The 23895-nt window shown below is 39.3% G+C and overlaps 1 protein-coding gene and 1 pseudogene across 2 annotated transcripts in view; one reads left to right on the top strand and one right to left on the bottom strand.

Annotated features, from left to right (window-relative positions):
• Nucleotides 1-23895, top strand: part of LOC309558391 (uncharacterized protein) — a gene marked incomplete at its 3' end in the record, with an annotated part of 897500 nt that overhangs the window by 137706 nt on the left and 735899 nt on the right. The window lies entirely within an intron of this gene.
• LOC309557609 (olfactory receptor 1E16-like) lies at nucleotides 453-23183 on the bottom strand (annotated as a pseudogene). The gene is made up of 2 exons: nucleotides 22617-23183; nucleotides 453-1366 (listed from the first exon to the last, which is right to left on the bottom strand). The product of its transcript is annotated as an olfactory receptor 1E16-like (transcript).

Here is a 23895-nt window from a genome sequence, read left to right as displayed (position 1 = left end):
GAGCATACACAGATAGAGGCCACTCTGCTCTATGGAACCGGCAGGTGTAAACTGACTCTGCTTGTTCATTTACCCCAAAGGTTTTCAACCTGTGGCCCTCCAGCTGTTGCAGAACTAGTCACATCATGCCTCTGGCTTCGGGAGTAATGCTTTTAACTGTCATCATTGCAATACCTCACGGGACTTGTAGTTTCACAACAGCAGGAGGGCCACAGGTTGACCACCCATGATTTACACCCAACTGACCTCCGATCTGATCCACCTAGTTGGAGGAATACAGATCCCCTTAATTTTTTTTTTTAACAAACTGGATCAAATTGGAGGTAGGTGGATGTAAACAGTCACAAGTCAGTCTACACTTGCTGGTACATAGGGGTAAATGGAGGGTGTGATGGAATCCACTTGATAAACTGACAGACAGACCTCATTGGAACCTTTGTGTGAAAGGGGCCTTAGGGTCTAGATTTGGTTGTCAAGGTTTGTCTTATAGCGGCGTTGATCTCTTGGTTCCTCAGGGTGTATATTAAAGGATTCGCTAGTGGGGTGATCACCGTATAGAGAAGTGATAAAACTTTGTTCATCGTTACAAAATGTCCAGGTGAAACCACATAGACCATAATCAAGGTGGTGTAATAGATGGAGACAACTGTTAGGTGGGAACTGCAGGTGGAGAAGGCTTTCTTTTTGCCCTTGACTGATGAGATCCTAGCAATGGCTCTGATGATGAACCCATAAGTAGCTATGATTAAGGAAGCACAGTGGCTGAAGATGAAAGGAAAGACACAATCATTTCAACGGTGGCAGAATTGGAACAAGACAGCTTTACTATTGGAAGAAAGTCACAATAAAAATGATCAATAATATTGTCTTTACAGAAATACAAAGTGCTCAATACACTTAAAGTGATGGCCATGATCAGGAATGCCAAAGCCCAGCAGATAAGGATCAGACAAACACACAACCTGGGGTTCATAATCATTGTGTAATGAAGAGGTTTGCAGACCGCCAAAAATCTATCGTAAGACATTGCCGAAAGGAGGAAACTCTCTGTCACAACAAATATACCAAACAAGAAAAATTGCATGAAACAGCCAGCGAGGGAGAAAAATGACCCATTTCTAAGTAGAATATAGAGCATGGGAGGAACAATATTACTGGTGAACAGAACTTCCGACAGTGACAGATTGGAAAGGAGCACATACATAGGAGACTGTGAAAGTTTAGTGACAAACACTAATAAGAAGATCAGGAAGTTGCACATCACAGTTACAACATAGGTGACCATGAACAGACTGAAGAGGACAAGTCTGTAGCTTTGGTGGATCCTCAACCCAACAATAAAGACATTATTTATCAATGATTTATTCTAAGTAAATTGGTCCATCCTGTCAATAAATAAGAAACACATGCAAATTACATGTACAGTTTCATGAAGAGTTTCTTGCAGTGCCACTCAAAGAGGCCTGATCCCCAGAATGTAAGAAATAATGAAAGAATTGTGTGCTTGTTCCAAAAACGAAATTGTTGAGTGGGAAGAGGTGGTGGTGGTGGTGTGGGGGGGGGGGGGGTTGGAGAGGTAAAGTTAGATGAATTCAAGTAACCTTGTGCGTGGGTGTCCAACTTTTTTTGGGGGGTAGAGGGGGGGGGCATCATTTTTAGGTCACCCATACTCCGCCCATTTTCACCCCAATAGATCCCCCTTTTAGAGGCCAGGGTCCCCCATAGATCCTGTTTAGGGCAGGGTCCCCATAGATCCCCCTTTAGAGCAGGCCAGGGTTCCCATAGATCCCTCTTTAATCTTACCTTTTCACCTATATTCCCCATGCTACCAGGTTTTCATGCACCACCAGGTACTCCAGGCACTCCCTGCAAAGAATATAGGTGGAAAAAGTCCAAACATGAAGATAAAACGATTTCCTGGTTATGTAATTTTCTGTTAAAAAAATATTAACCGCTTGCTGACCAGCCGCCTTAGTTATGCTGCAGCAGGTTGGCTCTGTTACGCGATTATATATAAATATAGCCAATATGACCCCCTTTGCAGCAGGCCAGGCCAGGGTCCCCCATAGATCCCCCTTTAGAGCAGGCCAGGCCAGGCCAGGCCAGGGTCCCCCATAGATCCCCCTTTAGAGCAGGGTCCCCATAGATTCCCCTCTTAGAGCAGGCCAGGAAATTTCCAGGGGGGGCACTTGCCCCCCCTTGCAGACGCCCATGACCTTGTGTTTACCTTCACTTTAGAAAACAATATTAGAACCCCCCCTCCACCACAAAAAGAGACATCATGGTTACCTCTCCCACCACCTGATCTGCTTTTGTTATGGAGATACGGCTGCTTGAACTATCATCATAACTAGACAATTCATGGTCCTCTGCTGTACCCTGAAATTTCTCTGGTTGGCCCATACATCACTGCAGGACAGACTACTGATGTAGAGGCCAGTGGAAGGTAACACCGAGTGCATTTGCGGACACATGAGATGGACTCTCTAGAAATGTCAGTTTCAGAAGGAGGCAGGGAAGGAAAGTCTTCTTTTTCTTTACACTTATGTGGCCTGTTTGCAGATTTCATTACATGACATTATGATTCTAGTGACTTCTATTTTTTATAGTGTGAGTTGAGGTGTAGATAACCTGTGTTCACTTCAAATTCCCAATCACGTGAAGGAGAATTTAAAAATGAAAGCTTCTGTTTTAAGATTTCTACTATATCTATTAATAGTTGGTCACATTTACCTGTACTTGTTTTGTACTATTGAAGATGGTTTGTAGCCTTTTTTTCAGTACTAAAAATACACCAGAATTTATATCTACACAGGTAGAGCAGACACCTGGGACAAGCATGAAAGAGGTCATCTATGTCAAACTGGAACAAGCTGTTAAGCCTTTTCTAGCACAGGTGGTCAGACACTATAGCTGTCTCTGTTTTCTTCACATATAGCAAGCCCCCTTTCCCATAAGGCAAGCAGGCCCACCGGTATTCAGTTGCCCCCAGGTCTTTTACACAATGCTATAGTGCCTGGCCAACACTCTTGTTGGCAAACAGATACTTGAGATTGACAGACAGGCAGAGTGGTCTAAAGACAGTCTGGGTTCAGGGCTGACAACATTCAGAGAGAAGTCAGAATGATATCCATGGCCATATTAAATAGGAGTTTAGAGAGTAGTCCAATGTCCAATCTGAGGTAGATAACAAGGAAATCTCAACTACCTGGCAGAGTGGGGATCAGGTGATGGTGAAGGTCTAGGCCTAGGTCTAGGCATGGGAACAAGGCAGGTAAACAGGGAGCTTGAAGGTCGTCTTGTAAATGCTATGATAAGCATGACACTAGGGGCTTGGGAGGCTTAAAACAGGTTTGGACTTCACCCAGAGGCTGTGTCTGCATCTATCACCCTACAGGTGGACAGTCAGATAGGGAAAGTCCAGCTCAGCCAAAAGTGGGATGATTTAATGAGAGAAAGCCAGACTGTGGTCATGGTAGCGGCCCCCTAATTGTTCCCACTGGTGGCAATACCTTCTTGCACCATTATAATAATGGATATCCTGTCCCTTTCTTAGTTGCAACCTGGCAGTGAAGTTGTTTTGTCTGACCCTATAATGGACAGCATTTTGATTGTGAACAGGTCCGGTTCACCCCCAGTGTTATCCTTGTGTCATGTGGTGCCATTAAAGTCAATGTTGTTTATGAGAATCCGATATCATTCAAATTAAGATGAGGCACAGTCTATGAATGCATGTCCACAGTACCCCCCTGTGGTTGACAAAAAAACTGAAGAGTGCTGGAATAAGACCAGCAGCTGCCATGGAATGGGAGTTACATGCTCCTGACACACACATCCCTGAACAGAGTCAGGGCCTTCCACACCATCTGTATTGCATATATAATGTCATTGTGACCTCCCTTCCCCAGCAATTTGACAACAGCTCATACGTTCATCCATATAAATCAAATGATTAACACCTATGCAGACCAAGTATGGGATTATTTAACTAGAACTTTCAAACTTCCCATCCTGTTCCTAGACAATCAATATTTATACATTCCATGGTGATAGGATTAAAGCTGAGTTCCACCCAAAAGTCAGTTAGTTAGGCAGAGAGAGTCTTAGGTTAATCAGCTGGCTCGGTGGCGTAGGATAATGGGCTTGCAAGTTAGAGGTTATGGGTTTGAATCCCCAGGCCAGTGGGTGATTAATAGTCACTTACAATTAAAATGAGGACTTGTGATTGTTCGTGTTCGTATGTTCGCTAGAACATTTCCCCTGTTCGAGATGTTCTGGTGCGAACCGAACAGGTGGGTGTTTGGCTAATCACTATTTATGACCCTGAGAACAAATTTATCCCAGGCTCAACTGGTTGCAAAGTTTATCTAAGCAAAGACCTAGTTATGACTGAGATGAATTTACACATCTTCAGAAATGTTGTCACTATAAGCAATATATATATATATATATAAGGGGGGTTGGTGATCCCTGGAAGAAGCTGCGTGGGCACGCAGCGTAACGCGTAGGAAAAGCCAAACCGGAAGTGACGTATCGGCAAAGAATTGTTTGTTATGCTTTGAACAAGACGGAATACAATGTGAGTGTTACTCTTATTTATTTAATAAAATATACGGGACGTACTTCACTATTTTTGGCCCGTTTTGATTTTTTGGAGATACAAAGGACCGCAAATATCCCCTGGTGTATTGCTGCATATATAAGGGAGAAAAAATCGATAATTCATTATGGTACCTATATGCCAATAAGGAGGAAGGAGTAGTACGCTGAGGCATACAACTTAAGGCTTGTTTTAAAGAGCATTGAGGTGAGCGCTTAGGACACCTAGTGGGCACCGCACAAAAGAGCACCTGCATGTGAAACTTGGATAAGAAGATTTTGCTGATCACGACATATTTATATATTTATCTAAAGGACACTTCAGCACTTTATATTAAAACCACTTATTTAAGAGCACAAAAATAATTTTATTAGATGGTCACTTATTAAGAAGTTTATATACATTTTTTGTCACTTTATATTGTATATGTATTTTTATTTTAAGTAAGATTAATTTTATTTAGTAGAATTTACCACCTAATTATTTATGAATTGAAGGATCTATATTTGATTGTATTTATTTTGAACATTGTGATACACAATTTGTGAATATTATATTGAGAAGCACTAAGACACTTTTTTCACATATTTATATGATTTAATTGATGTTACATTAAGCACTTTAAAGCGCGGTACTCCCCCCAATTATATTTATATATATAAGTGCAAACCTTAAATATATTTGCAAACCTACTTCCAATGATAACAATATCCCATAACTTATCACATAAAGTGGCTTGGAGAACCTAGAAAAAAATCTTTAACTTTGCAGAACGATCATGTTGAATGTGACCAGCTACTACCAGCCACGTCTTATACATTGCAATGCTAAAATCATACATGACAAATCATACATGTCATTATTGTCTTATTACCAAACACCCCACATTAGTATGTTGGCTCCAACCATTTTCAAACACAAGAAAATCTGTTTGCAAATATTGTCTTGGTCAACTCCATTAATTTAGTAAACTAGAACCCTAAGGTTCTACAATTACTTTATTTGCAATGTGTAAAATTGCTTAATTGGCTGAACAACTTTAACAAACCAACTTTGTGACAGCAAGCTGATAAAGTCATGCTATTGTATCCAGGGGTGTATATGAGGATCGGCAATTCTTTACAAAAATAAACAAATAAATAAATAAATAACCTTGGTGCATCATATGGTAATTGGTAAATACACTTAGTAGAAAAAAAAAAAAAAGACAAATGTGATACAAAAAAATGAATGGAGGAAACATAAAACATTAACGCAAAAACATAAAAAAAAAAAAAGAAAGAAAAGGTAAACACATAATAAACAGGTACTGGAAATGAGCAGTCTAGGATTTTAATTTTAAAATAAAGTTAGGGTGTGTGTTGTGTTTCCTGCTAAATTATTAAAAATAGGAAAATTTGCAGTTTAAATTTCCTCTTTAAAATTTTAATTTATACATCTGTGACTTCTGAATTCAGACACATGCACTACTTATAAGCTTAACATATATATTTTTTTTTGTAAGTAGAAGGAATTATGTGCTTCATATAAAAAATATACAGTGTATTACTGTGGGAAAAAAAAAAAAAAAAAAACAAGAATAGTGTAGATTTAGTGCAGTTTTTTTTTTTCTATTTTCAGAAAATGTAATTTTTGTAGGGATCTTACTGAGGTTAAAACACTGTGCCATGAAAAATGTGGGAGTAGAAAAATTTAGCCTGGGCACAGTGGGGCTAAAATAAGTATCTATGGACAATCTTTTAAGAACCCTGTTTTTTTTTTTTCTACAAGAAGTGGTCAGAAGTGTGCGTGTCCTATATAAAAACACTAAAAGCAACAATGTGACATCTTGGAAGTAGAAAATAGAAATATAAAGGAGACAAGTCACCTTGATAAAAAAAAAAAAAACAATGTATTCTTTTGAGTGAGTGAGAGAAAATGGGCTTCAGAAATGTGACAGCAAGCTGATAAAGTCAGGTTATTGTATCCAGGGGTGTATATGAGGATCGGCAATTCTTTACAAAAATAAACGAATAAATAAAAAAATAAATAACCTTGGTGCATCATATGGTCAATACACTTAGTAGAAAAAATGACAAATGTGATACAAAAAAAAAAGAATGGAGGAAACATAAAACATTAACGCAAAAACATAAAAAAAAGAAAGAAAAGGTAAACACATAATAAACAGGTACCAGTAATGAGCAGTCTAGAAATTCGAATTTTAAAATAACGTTAGGGTGTGTGTTGTGTTTCCTGCTAAATTGTTAAAAATAGGAAAAGTTGCAGTTTAAATTTCCGCTTTAAAATTTTAAATTATACATCTGTGACTTCTGAATTCAGACACATGCACTACTTATAAGCTTAACATATTTTTTTTTTTTTTTGTAAGTAGAAGGAATTATGTGCTTTATACAAAAATATACAGTATATTACTGTGGGAAAAAAAAAAAAAACAAGAATAGTGTAGATTTAGTGCAGTTTTGTTTTTTTTTTCTGTTTTCAGAAAATTTAATTTTTGTAGGGATCTTACTGAGGTTCAAACACTGTGCCATGAAAAATGTGGGAGTAGAAAAATTTAGCCTGGGCACAGCGGGGCTAAAATAAATATCTATGGACAATCTTTTAACAACCCTGTTTTTTTTTTTTTTCTACAAGAAGTGGTCAGAAGTGTGCGTGTCCTATATAAAAACACTAAAAGCAACAATGTGACATCTTGGAAGTAGAAAATAAAAATATAAAGGAGACAAGTCACCTTGCAAAAAAATAATATATTCTTTTGAGTGAGTGAGAGAAAATGGGCTTCAGAAATGATCAACATCCCAGGTCTGTGCATGTAGATATACCTTCACAATCTGTGAAATAACACAATCTAATGATTCTCCACAGAACAGAAATGCCCAGGGAACAGCTCATGAAACAAAGTCCCTCAGATAAAATTGTTCTAATAATAATGAGACATTAATTAACCAAATATAGAAAATGTAGCTAAGAGAAAGAAAATAAAGAGAACATATTATCTATTGTATTCCTGTGATGCCATGTACTAACCATATGACACCAGCCCCCATTATATTGCAAACAAAAAAAAAGAAAAAGATAATGCATAATAATAATAATAATATTGATAATAATAATAATAATAATAATAATAATAATAATAATAATAATAATAATAATAATAACAATACATATTATTTATAAATTATAATAATAATTATTTTTATTATATAAATAAAAGGTCAGTTACTTTTGTGGAATGTGTTATTCTTTGTAGGGGTGTCCACATACATTTGCTTATACTGTACAGTAGATATAATGGTCAGGTGTTCACAAACATTTGGCTTAACTGAAAACTGGATACAATGGAAAATGGCCAAAAGGCTCCATGTTTCATCTTTATTAAAAAAAAAAAAAAAACTGCTTCAAGTTTAACCCTTTTTTTTAATGATTTATTATGCAAATATGACACAATGACTTGTTTTAGCTGTAAATAATTGTCAAATTTACAAGAGGTTAATGCAGCCTATGGTCCTATTCCTAGTGGTGAATTGTGGTCCATGGAGACACTTGGGTTGACTTTTTGGGGGGGGGTAAAGCATGTTAACTTTGCAAAGTGAATTTTTACCCAGCAAAGACAATGAGGTAAAACTAAAATGTGTAACTTTTCTGTATCCTTGACCTGTAATGAATAGATATATACCTTTTGCATTTGTTTCCACTTAAAAATAATATAACTCATTCTTAACCACTTCTGGACCGGAAGGATTTGTCCCCTTAATGACCAGGCCATTTTTTTCGATTCGGCATTGCGTTACTTTAACAGAAAATTGCGTGGTCGTGTTCCACTGTACCCAAATAAAATTGATGTCCTTTTTTTTTTTTTTTGGTATTTGATCACCTGTGCGGAATGTTTTGTGATATAAACAAAAAAAGAGCGACGATTCTGAAAAAAAAAAAAACAAAACAAAAAAAAAAAAAACAGTATTTTTCACATTCTGCTATATAACATCCCCCCCCCCCCCCCAAAAAAAAAAAAAAAAAAAAAGAAAAAAATCAAAAAATTTCATCCTTTTAGGCCAATGTGTATTCTGCTACATATTTTTGGTAAAAAAAAAATATATATATATCCCAATAAGCGTATTTTGATTGGTTTGCGCAAAAGTTAGTGCGTCTACAAACTAGGGGAAAGATTTATGTCATTTTTATTTATTAATTTGTTTTTTACCAGTAATGGCAGCGATCTGTGATATTTAGTGGGACTGCGACATTGCGGTGGACAGATCGGACCCTTAACTGTCATTTTTGAAATTTTTGGGGGGACCAGTGACATTACTACAGCAATGCTAAGTATGCTAAAAATATGCACTGTTACTGTAATATTGACATTGGCAGGGAAGGGGTTAACATTGTGGGTGATCAAGGGGTTAAATGTGAACCTAGGGGAGTGATTCTAACTGTGGTGGGACGTGGCTTGTGAAATTACCATAGAGACCTGTGATCCTATATAGAAGGATCACAGGCGCTCTGTGATCTTTCAAGGGAGTAGAACGGTCAGATGTGTTTACAACAGCTGACCATTATTCTCTCTCAGCGGGGAACGATCGCGGGTGTCAGGTGACAATCGAAGCCACCTGACCCATGCATCGGATTCCCCGCTGATGAGCGGGGGTGGGAGCGTGCCGCCAGCGGTGCGCGCTCGCCCCCTAGACTCCCGAGAGCGAGCGACGTACAGCTACGGCGATTCACCGGGGAGCGGCTACCTGGGGAGCGGCTGCCGGGTACTGGGGAGCGGCGGGTGGTGGTTGGCAACAGGTTAAGTAGTTTTAAATAGCTTCAAGCTAGATTCCAAAGAGTAGATTGTGTGTGTTTTTGTATAGACTCAAGCAATACCGTGGGATATCTCTATTTTTATAAAAGTTTATGGTTCCTGAGGGCTTTACTTATAGACACTAATTTCCGTCTCTTTTATATAGTCACTGCAGAGAGGTCTGCATGGAGAGACACAACACAGTATTTAGCAGAGAGAGGAGAGTTGTTTTGGGCACCCTCTTTGCTTTTATTTTAACACGGGGAAGATGTATTCTGGCAAGGACATCACAAGGTACATATTCAAGGAGGAGGGACAGCTTAGGTTTGCAGTGGATTCTATCAATGATGAGTTCACATTTGTTGGCCTCTGGGAGTAATTCTACGAGTAGTTGATAGACAAAGTTATAAAGTAGCGATTGCATAACCGCTGCTGATTTGCCTCTAAATGTAATATTGTTACACCGGGATCTATCCTCTAGATCGGCTCGTTTTGTATTGATCTGTTGGATCTCAGAGGTATGTTCAGTGTGAGCAAATCTCACTTGTTTTCCTTTCAAGTTGAGAGACCCTACCCAGCTGAGACGGTGACCCACGATGCTAAATACTCACTTCTTTCACTAGCATTTTCCCTGTGGGCATAATGCCCCCCACCATAAACTTTGATTGCTTGACGCATATCCTTCTAGCTACCTGCCTCCTTCCCTCCCTTCTCCCCCCCACCTCTCCATAATTTCGTAAAAAATTGTATCATCCATACCAACACACTTCTCGTCCATTACTGTTACCGCTAACCTCAAAGTTCCTCGAGCCTACTAGCGGGCCCGTATTTCATGACAGATTGTCATAATTTCTATCGTCATTGTATTTGTGTACTTTCATGGTTGCAATTTTTTGGTTGCAATTTCCTTTTGTTGTAAAGAGTTGAACTTCAATAAAATGTTTTTCAAAAAAAAAAAAAAATAACAACCTCCCATTATATAAAAACACTGCCAATATTTGTTGTCCAGCTAAATATGATAAAGTGTGGGCGAAATGGTTGGCAGACCTCAAAACTGCCTCATAATTCTCAGACAGTGAAGGGTCTGGGGACGTCCAGATGGACCTAGGTCAGTTTTGGGCTGAGTGGGGTGACATGGGCCAATCTGCATTTTATTTTTTCTTCTTTTGTGTCCTTTACCGCTATCTAATAGTGAAAGTCACATTATCTTCCTTTTGGTGTTGCCCCTGCTAACCGTTTTAGATATTTTGTGCCTTCACTGACTGACCCCTGTGAGGGCAACATACAAATATTCTTTGTTTAGTTCTATATGTCGTGTTTGTTGTACTATACAAGAAAATTCAATAAAGATTTAAAAAAATATGTGAGACAAATCCATATCAAGGGATTCCCTCAAATACATTACCATGTCCTTTAGATCTGTGATAGTGTCAGGTTGTGAAGATTCAGGGAAATTCTCTAATGAAGGAGGCTGCAGCATTGGAAGTGACAAGCTATGTGTAAAAGAGGGTCATCTCCCTGCATAGGTTTCTTTATTTTAGTCAGACTTTTAGGAGAAGGGCTGTCAGGTGAGGACTCAAGGTTGGCTGTGGATTGATGACAGGACAAGGATTGTGGCTGTGGATGAGTCTGTGCTGGGTGTCCTCAGCCAAAGAGTGTGAGAGCTGTGTGCCTCTAGAACAGTGTTTTTCAACCTTTTTTCAGTCGAGGCACCCTTTAAAAATGATGGACAATCTCGAGACACCTTTTAAAAATGATGGACAATCTCGAGACACCTTTTAAAAATTATGGACAATATCGAGGCACCCTTTAAAAATGATGGACAATCTCGAGGCACCCTTTAAAAATTATAGACAATCTCGAGGCACCCTTTAAAAATGATGGACAATCTCGAGACACCTTTTAAAAATTATGGACAATATCGAGGCACCCTTTAAAAATTATGGACAATCTTGAGGCACCCTTTAAAAATTATGGACAATCTTGAGGCACCCTTTAAAAATTATGGACTGTCTCGAGGCACCTTTTAAAAATGATGGACAATCTCGAGGCACCTTTTAAAAATGATGGACAATCTCAAGGCACCTTTTAAAAATTATGGACAATATCGAGGCACCCTTTAAAAATGATGGACAATCTTGAGGCACCCTTTAAAAATGATGGACAATCTTGAGGCACCCTTTAAAAATTATGGACAATCTTGAGGCACCCTTTAAAAATTATGAACTGTCTCGAGGCACCTTTTAAAAATTATGGACAATCTCGAGGCACCCTTTAAAAATGATGGACAATCTCGAGACACCTTTTAAAAATTATGGACAATATCGAGGCACCCTTTAAAATTTATGGACAATCTTGAGGCACCCTTTAAAAATTATGGACAATCTTGAGGCACCCTTTAAAAATTATGGACTGTCTCGAGGCACCTTTTAAAAATGATGGACAATCTTGAGGCACCTTTTAAAAATGATGGACAATCTCGAGGCACCTTTTAAAAATTATGGACAATATCGAGGCACCCTTTAAAAATTATGGACAATCTTGAGGCACCCTTTAAAAATTATGGACAATCTTGAGGCACCCTTTAAAAATTATGGACAATCTTGAGGCACCCTTTAAAAATTATGAACTGTCTCGAGGCACCTTTTAAAAATTATGGACAATCTCGAGGCACCTTTTAAAAATTATGGACAATCTCGAGGCACCTTTTAAAAATGATGGACAATCTCGAGGCACCTTTTAAAAATGATGGACAATCTCGAGGCACCTTTTAAAAATAATGGACAATCTCAAGGCACCCTTTAAAAATTATGGACAATCTTGAGGCACCCTTTAAAAATGATGGACAATCTTGAGGAACCATTTAAAAATAATGGACAATCTCAAGGCACCCTTTAAAAACTATGGACACTCTTGAGGCACCCCATCCTAAATGTAAAAACTGTTCCACACAGGTAGGACACCCAAAGTTAGAGGAAATTTATTCTTCCAAAAAAAAAAATCAAATTTTGCAAACTGGTACTGACTAGTATTCCATTGCTTCTCCATCACTAATGGGACCCCCACCGCCGATGGAGAGAAGCAAGGGAGGGTGAAACAAGGATTCTATGCAGGTGACTGACGTCCTCCTTATCAACTGTTGATGTCATTGGTTGTTAGGACACCGGCAGGTAGAAGGTTGTAATGGTGCAGAATGAAAACCTGTGACTTTGTGTTGCTAAAAGGCAGAATTCATCCACATGCCGGCTTGTATAAAATTTTTGGGCAATTTTTAGGTATTTTTCAAGGCGCCCCAGGGTGCCTTGGCACCCTGGTTGAAAAAGGCTGCTCTAGAAGCAGCTTTGCTGCCATGATACCGATCTCTGTCTGCAGTTGGGGGAAGAGAGCAGTCAGCTTTTGCGGAGCTAAATGGGTGGTTTGCCTTTCGGGCATAGCTGGAAGGGTCCCAGACACAATGCCCCACAATGTAAACAAAGACGCAATGCCCCACAATGTAAACAAAGACACAATGCCCCACAATGTAAACAAAGACACAATGCCCCACAATGTAAATAAAGACACAATGCCCCACAATGTAAACAAAGACACAATGCCCCACAATGTAAACAAAGACACAAAGCCCCACAATGTAAACAAAGACACAATGCCCCACAAGCTGCTGTGGAGCCACAGTGAGTGGAGAGTCTGGAGCCTCTTCAGCAAGCAGCCATCATGCTCCCGGCCGGACACACCCCCAATGTTGGCATTACAATATTTCAGATTTATTTTTGCATATGGCTAATTTTTAGAAGGGGCTGATTAATGGCAGTCCAGTTAGAAATATTTAAATGAGAGATGTGTATGATGAGAAAATTTCTTTTGTTTTGAATTCATTTGGTAAGTCAATTAATTGGTTTAGTTATATTTGTTAAGTAAAAATTATTATTTTTTTTTGGAATTAGTTTTGTACATTTGAATTTGTTTTGTGTATTTGTTCTGAATCAATTTATATTTTTGGAGGTTATTTTGTAAGATTAGAATTCATGTGTTATGTTTCCAGTGTGACTTTGCACTAGCTTGCTACTTGAATACCTTGTGACTTGCTTGTGACTTTGATGTTTTGCGACTTTGTTGTTTTGCTTTTTTGGCTTTGGCCAATCTTAATGCAGAGTGTGACACATATTATTGAACTTACCGAACCCTCTCAAGTCCCAAGGAATGAAGTGAAAGAATGCAAATTAATTTATTGGGTTTTTTTTTAGTATTTATTTGGGGATTCTTTGAAATTCTTTACTATTGTGATTCAGAGATTTCGGATATATCAAAATCTCATAGTAATGAAAATTCTGTCAGAATTTCAATTCAAAATGAAACAATTTGCATATGTCTACAGTAATTCAAATGATCAAAATAATGTTCAGTATATGCTGCACTGCTCTATATACTGTAATTATATATTAGTGGGTCATACTCCTTTTAATCATGCATTTTTTTTATGAAATAAAAACATGGTTTTATTTATACCTTCTTGGTCTTCTTTTTATTTCTCTGGCATCTTAAAAGTCCCATGTGGTTTAATGTTTGATTCTGTATATATTATGCTTGCAAACTATATACATCAGCTATCTGGGAGGATCCCATGGTATACCTTTGTTAAAAAAAGACAATCACAAATCTTTTTAGATGCCATTTATTATATATGTATGATATTTATTGAAAATACTTTCCATATTATTTGATTTTATTCCAAGGTAATAATGCTTAGTGATAGTTTTGATTATCAGGTATAGAAAATAATCACATAAAATGCCATTAAAAAGATTCCCCTCAACCCATATATATCTCCTATTAATTCCAATATATATATAAATCATCCCTTGTAGAAACGTCTTACTTTGGGCAAGTTTTTAGCCTTGTAGACGTTTCCAAATGTTTGACCTTCCTTTGTCTTTTCTCCTTCTTCTGGCTATGCTGGTCAGCAAACTTCTCACACATTTATTAATGTTTTTATGTTTAAGTCATATAAGATTTAAATGATATGCTGGGAACTCGGACTGTAGTCGTTTTCCCAATATTTACTCTCTTGCCAAGACATTGTCTGCAGTAGAGGATCCCACTTTTCTTCAAACCCTTCCACAAGATATATAGTTACACTGATCTACAAATGTGATACCAATTCATACTGATGAGTCTCTATGATAGGCTCCGTTCACAACCTTTTTCTGCTTGAAGCTCCAAAATGCTTACCAAGGAAAATCCAATTTATTTCAATGGCCCCTGATTACATCTGAGCATTCTGTTGCCCGAAGCAAAACACCCACCGCTCAAAAAAGTACATGAGCTTCTTTTCTGATTGGGCCCCATAGACTTCTGATTGGGCCCCATAGACTTCAATGGGAACACCTGACAATGTGAAACATGGTTTTATGAGCGATTTGTGGCTCGTTTTCTGTCAAACAGCAGCCCTCCATCCCTAATCTCCTCCACCTGTCCTCCCCTAGTGCTTTCTATTGGCTAAACAAAAGCACCTGAAGCTGTACAATGCTTATAGAACACTTATGAAAACATTAAAAACGCCTGAAAGTCACTTTGCTCTGATGTGAATGCAGCCTAAAACGAGTACAATAGCAACAGGAGAACAATGGCAGGGATGAAAAGCTTTGCAGTTGGTACAGCAGTGCCTGGAAGACAAAAAACAAACAAACCCATAAATGGTCATTAAAAAAAATTCTCCAACCATTATGTAACAGTCATCCAATCTGTACACTATTTCTCCCCAGTAAGACAGTATCAGGAAACTCTGCAGTGAACAACAGTCTCTGTATACCAAATACAACTATTCAATAGGGATGATCGAACGGTTCGGGTCGACCATCGGTTCAGCCTGAACATTGGGTGTTCGAGGTTCGGCCGAATTTAGAACTTTTTGCCCAAAAAGTTCGGAATTCGGCAACCAGAACCGACCAAAATGCAATGATTCAGGAAATGGGCTTTAAAAGCCTGTGATTGGACCAGAACCATTAGCAAAAGCCAATTGAGGGGGCAGGAGAATGCTAGGAATGTGATTGGAGTGACTAGGGGGTCCCTAAGCCAATCATTAGTGAATACGCCCCCCAGTATATAAGATAGCCCCCGCCAAATTCCTAGCATTGTTATACAGGGACATGGAAGAGAGTGGAAGCAGTTCTGTTAATTTTACAGGTGTGTTGTTGCAGGCATTTTTTGGGGGGTTTTGGAGGCAGGCAAAACATCTGAACTTGTGTATAGTGGTATATATACACGCATACTTATATGTATATACACACCTAGACATATATAGGTGTGATAGTAGCAGAAATATATGCTTGCGCTAATGAAATCATTTACACTAATATAGTTACGCTCCTATAACACCTATATATGTCTAAGTGTAAAATACATATAAGTATGTGTGTGTATACAAGTTCAGATGTTTTGCCTGCCTCCAAAAACCCCCAAAAAATGCCTGCAACAACGCACCTGGGCGTTTTTTTTTTTTTTTTTTTGACGCTAGCGTTTTTTTGGGCATTTTTTTGGGTTCTTTGGAGGCAGGCAAAACATCTGAACTTGTGTATAGTGGTATATATACCACTATACACAAGTTCAGATGTTTTTCCTGACTCCAAAGAACCCAAAAAATGCCCCAAAAAACGCTTGCTACTAAACCGGCAAGGTGTGAAAAGAGCGAAGCCATATTACAGATCTATAATTGCACTAATACAAACGATCTTTTTTTTTCTGGTTCTGGACATGCTACAGAGCTGAAACTTCACTGGTACACTTTTTAGACCCCCCAGACACAAAATCACACAAAAAAGTTCTTAAAAATTGTCATTTTTGATAGATTTTTGATAGAGAGCCAATTATTGGAAAAAAAAAAGAGATTTTTTTACTTTGGATTTAGTATCTGGGGGGGGGTCTAAAAAGTGTACCTGTGAAGTTTCAGCTCTGTAGCATGTCCAGAACCATAAAAAAAAAGATTGTTTGTATTTTGTCACTTAGAACACAGGTTGTTGGCTTCTCGCTTTTCACACATTGCCGGTTTAGTAGCAAGCGTTTTTTTGGGCATTTTTTGGGTTCTTTTGAGGCAGGAAAAACATCTGAACTTGTGTATACGGGTATATATACCACTATACACAAGTTCAGATGTTTTGCCTGCCTCCAAAGAACCCAAAAAAATGCCCAAAAAAATGCCTGCAATGTGTGAAAAGAGCGAAGCCATATTACAGATCTATAATTGCACTAATACAAATGATCTTTTTTTTCTGGTTCTGGACATGCTACAGAGCTGAAACTTCACAGGTACACTTTTTACACCCCCCAGATACTAAATCCAAAGTCAAAATAAAAAAAATCTTTTTTAAAAAATGTTTTCAATAATTGGCTCTCTATCAAAAATGACAATTTTTAAGAACTTTTTTTTGTGTGATTAATAGTCCCTGGGGCACTTTTTAGGGGCATTTATTGGGTTTTGGGGCTTCAAAATTGTGTTTTTTGATTACCGAAGTTCGGGTCCCATTGATTTCAATGGGGTTCTGAAATCCGGGCCGAACTTTCGGGAAGTTCGGATGTTCTGGCCGAACCGAACTTTTGAAAAGGAAAATGTAAGAGCTTTACTACAGAGTGATGTATCTGGGAGAGAAAGAGTATATTAGGACATCCCTCCCCACTCGAATTTCCATGGACACCATTAGATTTTTACAGCATTCATTTTCTGATGGGGAAAGTAGATGTAGTCCCATCTTACTAGGTTCCCTTTAATGTTAGTTGTGATGTCAGAGAGGGTTTATCCTCACTACACAGCCAGCCAACAAGCAACTAGCAGGGAGGCATCTGTTTTGCTAGTGAGTGCCTGTCTCTGGTCCCCAGCAAGGACCGACATGAGAAATGCAAAGGGAGGTGAACAGTTTGGGAAATATTGCACATTGAGAACAATCTGCAGGTTAGGAGCTCATGCAGACAGCAGCTGTAGACTGCCAGTGGTCTGCTGCTTCAGGTATCCCTCCTATTCACTATATCTGCTGGGAAGCATACAGTATATGTAACAGATTAAGTAAATGAATAAAATAGACCGAGAGCATCTGGAGCTTGGGCAGTCTTCCAAGTGGGCTCCAAACGCACCTTTACATGATTCCTTAGGATGTTCTTGGGTTGAGGAATTATGAGATATCTTCTAAAAACCCTCCTTGGAAAGGGGTTTCCTCAGATAAGATTCTTAGCTTACAGATATTCAAGAGGTGCAGCGCTGAATGCTCTAAAGAAATATAATCTAAATAAAAAATAATAAATCTAAATTCACCCTGGTGAACAATTATTCTTTGAGTGACACATAAATACCTTCTGCTCATAGAAAAAATAAATGCCCAACTCCTCGCCATTACCTTCTTAGAAATGATGCTTCTCAAAAGGTTCATGTGCAAATGTGCTACCAGATAAAAAGTACAAACCAATAAAGTGCTCAATAATATAATGCTCTCAGTATAATGTTTGTGTAAAGATTGAAATCTTCAGTGCCATTTCTGTGATATTTCACAAGTGAGTGTTTCAACAAGAATCCAGTGAACGTAGTCATAAGTGTCCATGTACATACACCTTGTGGAAAGCTCACTCCCCGGATTTCCTGTGACCCCCTTATATCATAAGAAGGTCTTTATGCGCTTTTTCCATTTCTGCTGTTCCTCTTTTGGATTTCCTCCTTTACACCTTTGTCCTCCAATCTCCTGCCTTACAACCAGTTTCCTTCACTCTCCTTGCCACCACCAAATAAAATAGGGGAAACCCAGGTAATATAACACCATTTTATTTAACCACTTGACAACCGCTTGCCACAGATATACTGCGGCAGGCTGGCTCGGCTGCACGAACCGACATATGGGTATAGAAATTTGAGTGTGAACCAGGCAAGGACTTTAAAGGCACGATTTCGTCTTGTGGTACATCCGTTCCCTACGCATGCTCTCACCCAGGCCCTCGTTTTCTACATTTTCCTCGGTGCCAAAATGGCGATAGCCAGGCAATGGAAAAAGCCTTCTGTTCCGCTCTATTTGGCTAAACGCAAGATCTTATGGATAATGGCACAGGAGAAGATGTATAGTATTCTTGATGACTCCAAAACGAAATTTGAACGGATCTGGGAACCCTGGGCGGCCTACGTTCATGTTACCATCTAGCTGAGGTGGGACCGCTGGAGCCCTCTACCCTCTCTTGCTCTTCCTTCTGTTATCTTATCTCTGTCCTTGCTGCTTGTCAGCCTCCTTTTCTGTCCCCTCTACCCTCTTCTTTCTCTTTCTTTTCCCTCTTCTTGCTCTCCTATTGATACTGCTGTACTTATAGTGTTTTGTCAATGACTATACCTGGTGAGGTCTCTAGGTTTGGGCCAATTACTTGGGATGGATTTTTGAATTGTTAGAATTTTCTCTTTTACTATTCTTATTTACAATTTGGAATACGGGTCCCTTGCTAGGTTAGCTTGGGACTGGGAAATACGTACCTCTATTCAGTTCTCGTTTGGAGTTCTCGTGTTTGGGTTACCACATGGTTCACTAATAGAGGTTGGGTGCGCTTCCTCCGGGACACAGTTTGCTCCCTTTTGGGGTGTCTCGAGGGTGGCGCCCTACCATTGTGGGGGTTGCTCCCGTTGCCTATTGGCTGGTACCCTCCTTTTTTCTTTTTCTTTTCTAAATTTTTCTGGATCGAGGTATGGTTCCATTTGCTCTGAATCACTACTGGATACTATATATATAAGCATAGTTTGCTACACACCCACCACACTATACTGTTCTACCTGTATCAATTAACCTTTTTATTGAATCAGTTTTCAGTTCTGTACCATTTTTGCATTTGTCTGTACTTGTTATTCTTGAATAAAAATTTATTGAAACTAAAGGCACGATTTCATAAAAAAAAAAACAATTTATTTAGAAGAATATATTAAAATCAACAATAGAGGTGCATATACCTCAAAGAGAAGCACAAAAAATACATATAATAATCTGCACAAGAATAATCTGCACAAGATGAAAGAATTAAATCCTACTACATCACGCATAGGGCCATGTGATCGGTGACAGGAGAGTAACTGTCGTCCGTCAGGGTCCCTTTAATATTTGGACAGTGGATGGTAGGTAATTGCGATGCTCGACATGTTTCGCTTTATGTAAAAAGCTTCATCGGGAGCTAATCATATCTCTGTATAAAAAAGTGGACAAAAATCATTCAAACATAAACAGATATATCATGAGTGTCCAAATCATCAATATTGATACCACATTAGCTAGTAGAAATATGCACCATACAATGAAACAACATTGATATACAGTGATATAATGGTTAGACAGTCTTGGTTTGCTTGAACCCTATGAGGGCTAATGTAATCTGGGGGACAGGAACACCAAAAATGGAATCACATGTGGGGAGACCATCCTGTATAGGCGGGTATATATACCTGATAAATATATCAAAGAGTAATAATATGCTCTAAAACTGTGCATACCTGTGTCTTTATTGTAGTACCGTGGGACAGGTTAATAAGCCCACCGCGTAGGGTTAACGAGGAGGGTGATCAATTTTCGATTGGACTCCAGGTGTTTAGAAAGTTGTGGGAACAAGCTGTTTATTGGACCTGCTGGTTTGTAAATCCAGCCAAGCCTGCATTGGGAAAATGAGTCATGGTACTAAAAAAAAAAATTTTTCATGAAAGGCAGCTCACCCGGGTGCACGGAATGATTGTGGGAAAGGGAATAGTATGATAAAAGCTATTAAACCCAATTCAAGATGAAATAAGAAAACAGAAAAGGATATGGGATCATGCATTATAAGATCCATGATATGAATAAAAAATCATGCAAAGTATAGAGATGCTTAAGGCTGATGTATATATGAAAGGAAGTCCCACAAGCAACCAAGGGTAAGGTAAGAATAAAAAGGTAAGTATATTTTCAACAAAAGTACCTGAAGCCTGATCTTTACACCGCCTGAGTTCAATTAGGGACATGTGGGTAAAAACAGCCCCCAGATAGAGCACTGTTTAAGCGCATAATAAAGACACTCAGTGCTGGAAAAAAAGGGCCAAGGTATTTACAATGTAGCATTCAATGCTCAATAATGCTGGAAAACGGTCCATAGTATAGGTCAAATTAACTCACCAATGTATAAGTCCTAGCGCGCACAATCACTTTGCTCGGATGGGGAACCGCCACCATAGTGAGAGCTGCATAAAGCTGCTCTCTTATAGGAAGGCTCCCGGGAGATGAGTCAGCGTGTGACGTCAGCTCCCCGGCCACCTCCCATGGGCGTGCGTCAAGGCGGCGAGCGCGCATGCGCAATCGCGTCCGTCCCCGCGCTTCGTCCAATGGAAGGACGCTCGGGTGGACAAAGACCCGGAAGTCTTGTCCATCTCGGGCGTGAGTGCCACAGGAAGTCAACATCCAAGCAGGAAGTGACCTCAAGTGGCCCTTCTGGCCGCACATATGTCCATAGGATGGGAACCATATCCACCAGAGGAGACACTGCCCTCAAGAGGAGACAAGAAGCAAGACAATCCAACTTACACTTTGTAAAACATCACATAGCATATGTAAACAACATCAAATCATATGTTACGAGATCTAAATCTCAGTGCATACTATATATATACAGAATATGCATTTAAAATTCATATATAGAAAAACAGTATTTGAGTAAGAATTAGATACAGAATTGTACAATAAATCATAGTTATTCATGATTGGGAATTTTTTGCAAGACACTAAATGTATGTTCCCAGATAAAACGGAAATTGCATTATTGTGGAAGGATTTTGAGTTTCTAGATTTTAATTTGGTCCTAAGCATGGCATGGAACTCAAACCCTAGAGCTGCAGTCGGAATAATTTATTTTATAGGAAGCACTTATATGATTGAGTCTCATTGAGACCCGGTCTACGGGTGGCATTGAGACGCGCAATCCATAGAGCCTCTTTTTGAAGGATACGTCGGTCCCAGTCCCCTCCCCGGGGATCTTGGGAAATTACTTCTAATTCAAAGAATTGAGCCTTTCTAGTATTGTATTTGTGATATAGATCAAGGTGTCTACTCACCGGGGTAATCATTTTCCCCCGTGCCCAGTAGTACACGTGATCGTTTATCAGATGTCTAAACTGTCGTTTAGTCTTTCCAACATAAAATGTGCCACATTCACAGAACATCAAATAAACTACACCTTGTGTACTGCAGTCGGCGCAAAATTTTGGTGTTAGTTTCTCTCCATTTGACAGATCGAATGTGGTACCCTCAGCCACCCAGGGGCAAAACGCACAGTTAAAGCACCTATAGGTGCCCTTAGATGAAACTAAGGGGGGTCTTTTCTGGGAATAGTGGCTGGAAGTTAGTTGATCACGTAGGGAAGGAGTGCATTTGAATACAATCTCTGGTGTATCTCTGATATATTTATTCAAGATTGGGTCCTCCCTCAAAAGATGCCAGTGACGCCCCAGGATTTTCCTCAGACTGTGTTGGTGATTTGAGAATTTCGTTATAAATTTTACATTTGAATGGGAAGGCCTGGTTTTTGTCCCAAAAAGCAGTTGCTGTCTGGTTTGGCCCATGGCACGGTTGAAAGCCTTTCGTAATGTACTTTTCGTATAACCTCTAGCTTTTAAGCGATTACGTAGTAAGGAATATTGAATTTTAAAGTCAGCATCTGATGTGCAGTTCCGTCTCAACCTAACGTACTGAGCGTAGGGTATACTTTGACTCAATGAGGGAGGATGGGCACTGGCCGCGTGGAGGATGGTATTGCCGCTTGTATCTTTTCGATAAAGATTTGTGGTGAGGTGACCAAGGTCATCCTTATGGATGGTCAGATCCAAAAAGTCGACCTTGGATGGATCGGATGTACAAGTAAATTTTAAGTTGAAATATTAATATTGAGTAGGGTGACAAATTCATTTAACAATTCATTCGATCCAGTCCAAACCAACAGGATATCGTCAATGTAGCGCAACCAAACCGCCACGTGTGTAATGTAAGGTATCAATGTATCATCAGAGTTGATATGCCGTTCCCACCCCCCCAGGTACAAGTTGGCGTAGGCCGGGGCACAGCAAGTGCCCATGGCTACGCCTTGCACCTGGAGGTAGTGGGACCCATTAAACACAAACCAATTATGTGTCAAGATGAAAGTAAGAAGATCCAACAAAAAATCGTTCATAGGCCAAGTACGATGATCCTGTTTGTAAAGAAAGGTTCGTACCATCCCAACACCCTGCTCATGAGGGATGCTAGAGTACAAAGCCTCCACATCCAAAGTCACGAGCAGGAAGTTGGGAGGGATCCCCATATCAGTCATTTTAAGGAGATCCACGGTGTCCTTGACATAGGAGGGGAGTCCTGTCACGTGTGGTAAGAGAAAAAAATCAACAAAGCTGCTTGCATTTTCTGTAAGGTTTCCTATTCCAGAAACTATGGGTCTCCCCGGGGGATTGGTAAGTCGTTTATGCGTTTTTGGTAAAGCATAGAATGTTGCTTTTCTAGGAAATCGATTATTTAGGAAGTTGTACGTGTCCTGATCGATAAGACCCGATTGGAACGCTCGCCCAATAAGGTTAATATATTCCGATTTGAAGCCTAGGGTTTTAGAGATGGGTATTTGTCGATACCATTGGGTATTGGTAAGGATATCCATGCACATTCCTTCATATTGTGTTTTGGTCATTAGAACAATATTTCCGCCCTTATCGGACTGTTTGATTATCAGATCTGGGTGTTTCTTAAGGTTAGATATCGTACGAAGTTGTTGTGCAGATAAGTTGTTGGGCATAGGATTCAGAGGACATTCCTTCAACTCACTGACACAGATCGTCAAAAATGCCCAAATATTAGGGTTAGTAGTAAGATCAGGGAAAGTGGTTGACTTAGGTTTAAAAGTGTTAGTTGGGGTAGGTCTAAGTGCTGATTGTGTCGTTTGAGAAGGTTGGTGTCTTTCAACAGATTCATTTTCCTCAAGGAGGAGGATAAGGTCCCGCAGGGCCCTAAACCCCTACATAGTGAAATGTTTGATTTTATCCGACAGTTCTTTTTCCTGAGCCGTTCGTTTACGGTCTTGATCAAAGATAAATTTGTATGTTAGTTTCCTTACAAAGAGGAATAGATCCTTAATGGTTTCATATCTATCAAGTGCCGTAGACGGGCAGAAAGAAAGGCCAAGTCTCAAAACTTGCTCTTCATCTGCTGTTAAATTATAAGGGGTTAGATTGATGATAGAAAGTGCTAAGTCGGAGGATTGAGGGATTGGTGTATCTGAAAATTTGAAAGTTGTGAGTGAGGAAGACTAAAGTGAGCATCTAAAGTAGTCTGGTGGGGAACTACAATTGGTTGTGAAAGGATAGTGGTGGATTGAGAATGGGAAGTAGAGGAGCCATTTTGTGTAGGTGCAACCGGAATGTGATTGGGTGGTAAATTGCCACCTCCTGGAGATTCCAAAGAGGTGGGTTGTAGTAATTCTAGAGCTTGGGTGGCTAATCCACCCCAAT

The sequence above is a fragment of the Pelophylax lessonae genome, assembly GCF_965119305.1.
Source record: "Pelophylax lessonae genome assembly, chromosome: 6".
NCBI lineage: Eukaryota > Metazoa > Chordata > Amphibia > Anura > Ranidae > Pelophylax > Pelophylax lessonae.
The sequence above is the reverse complement of the archived record's forward strand: the minus strand, read 5'-3'. Positions and strand labels throughout refer to the sequence as shown.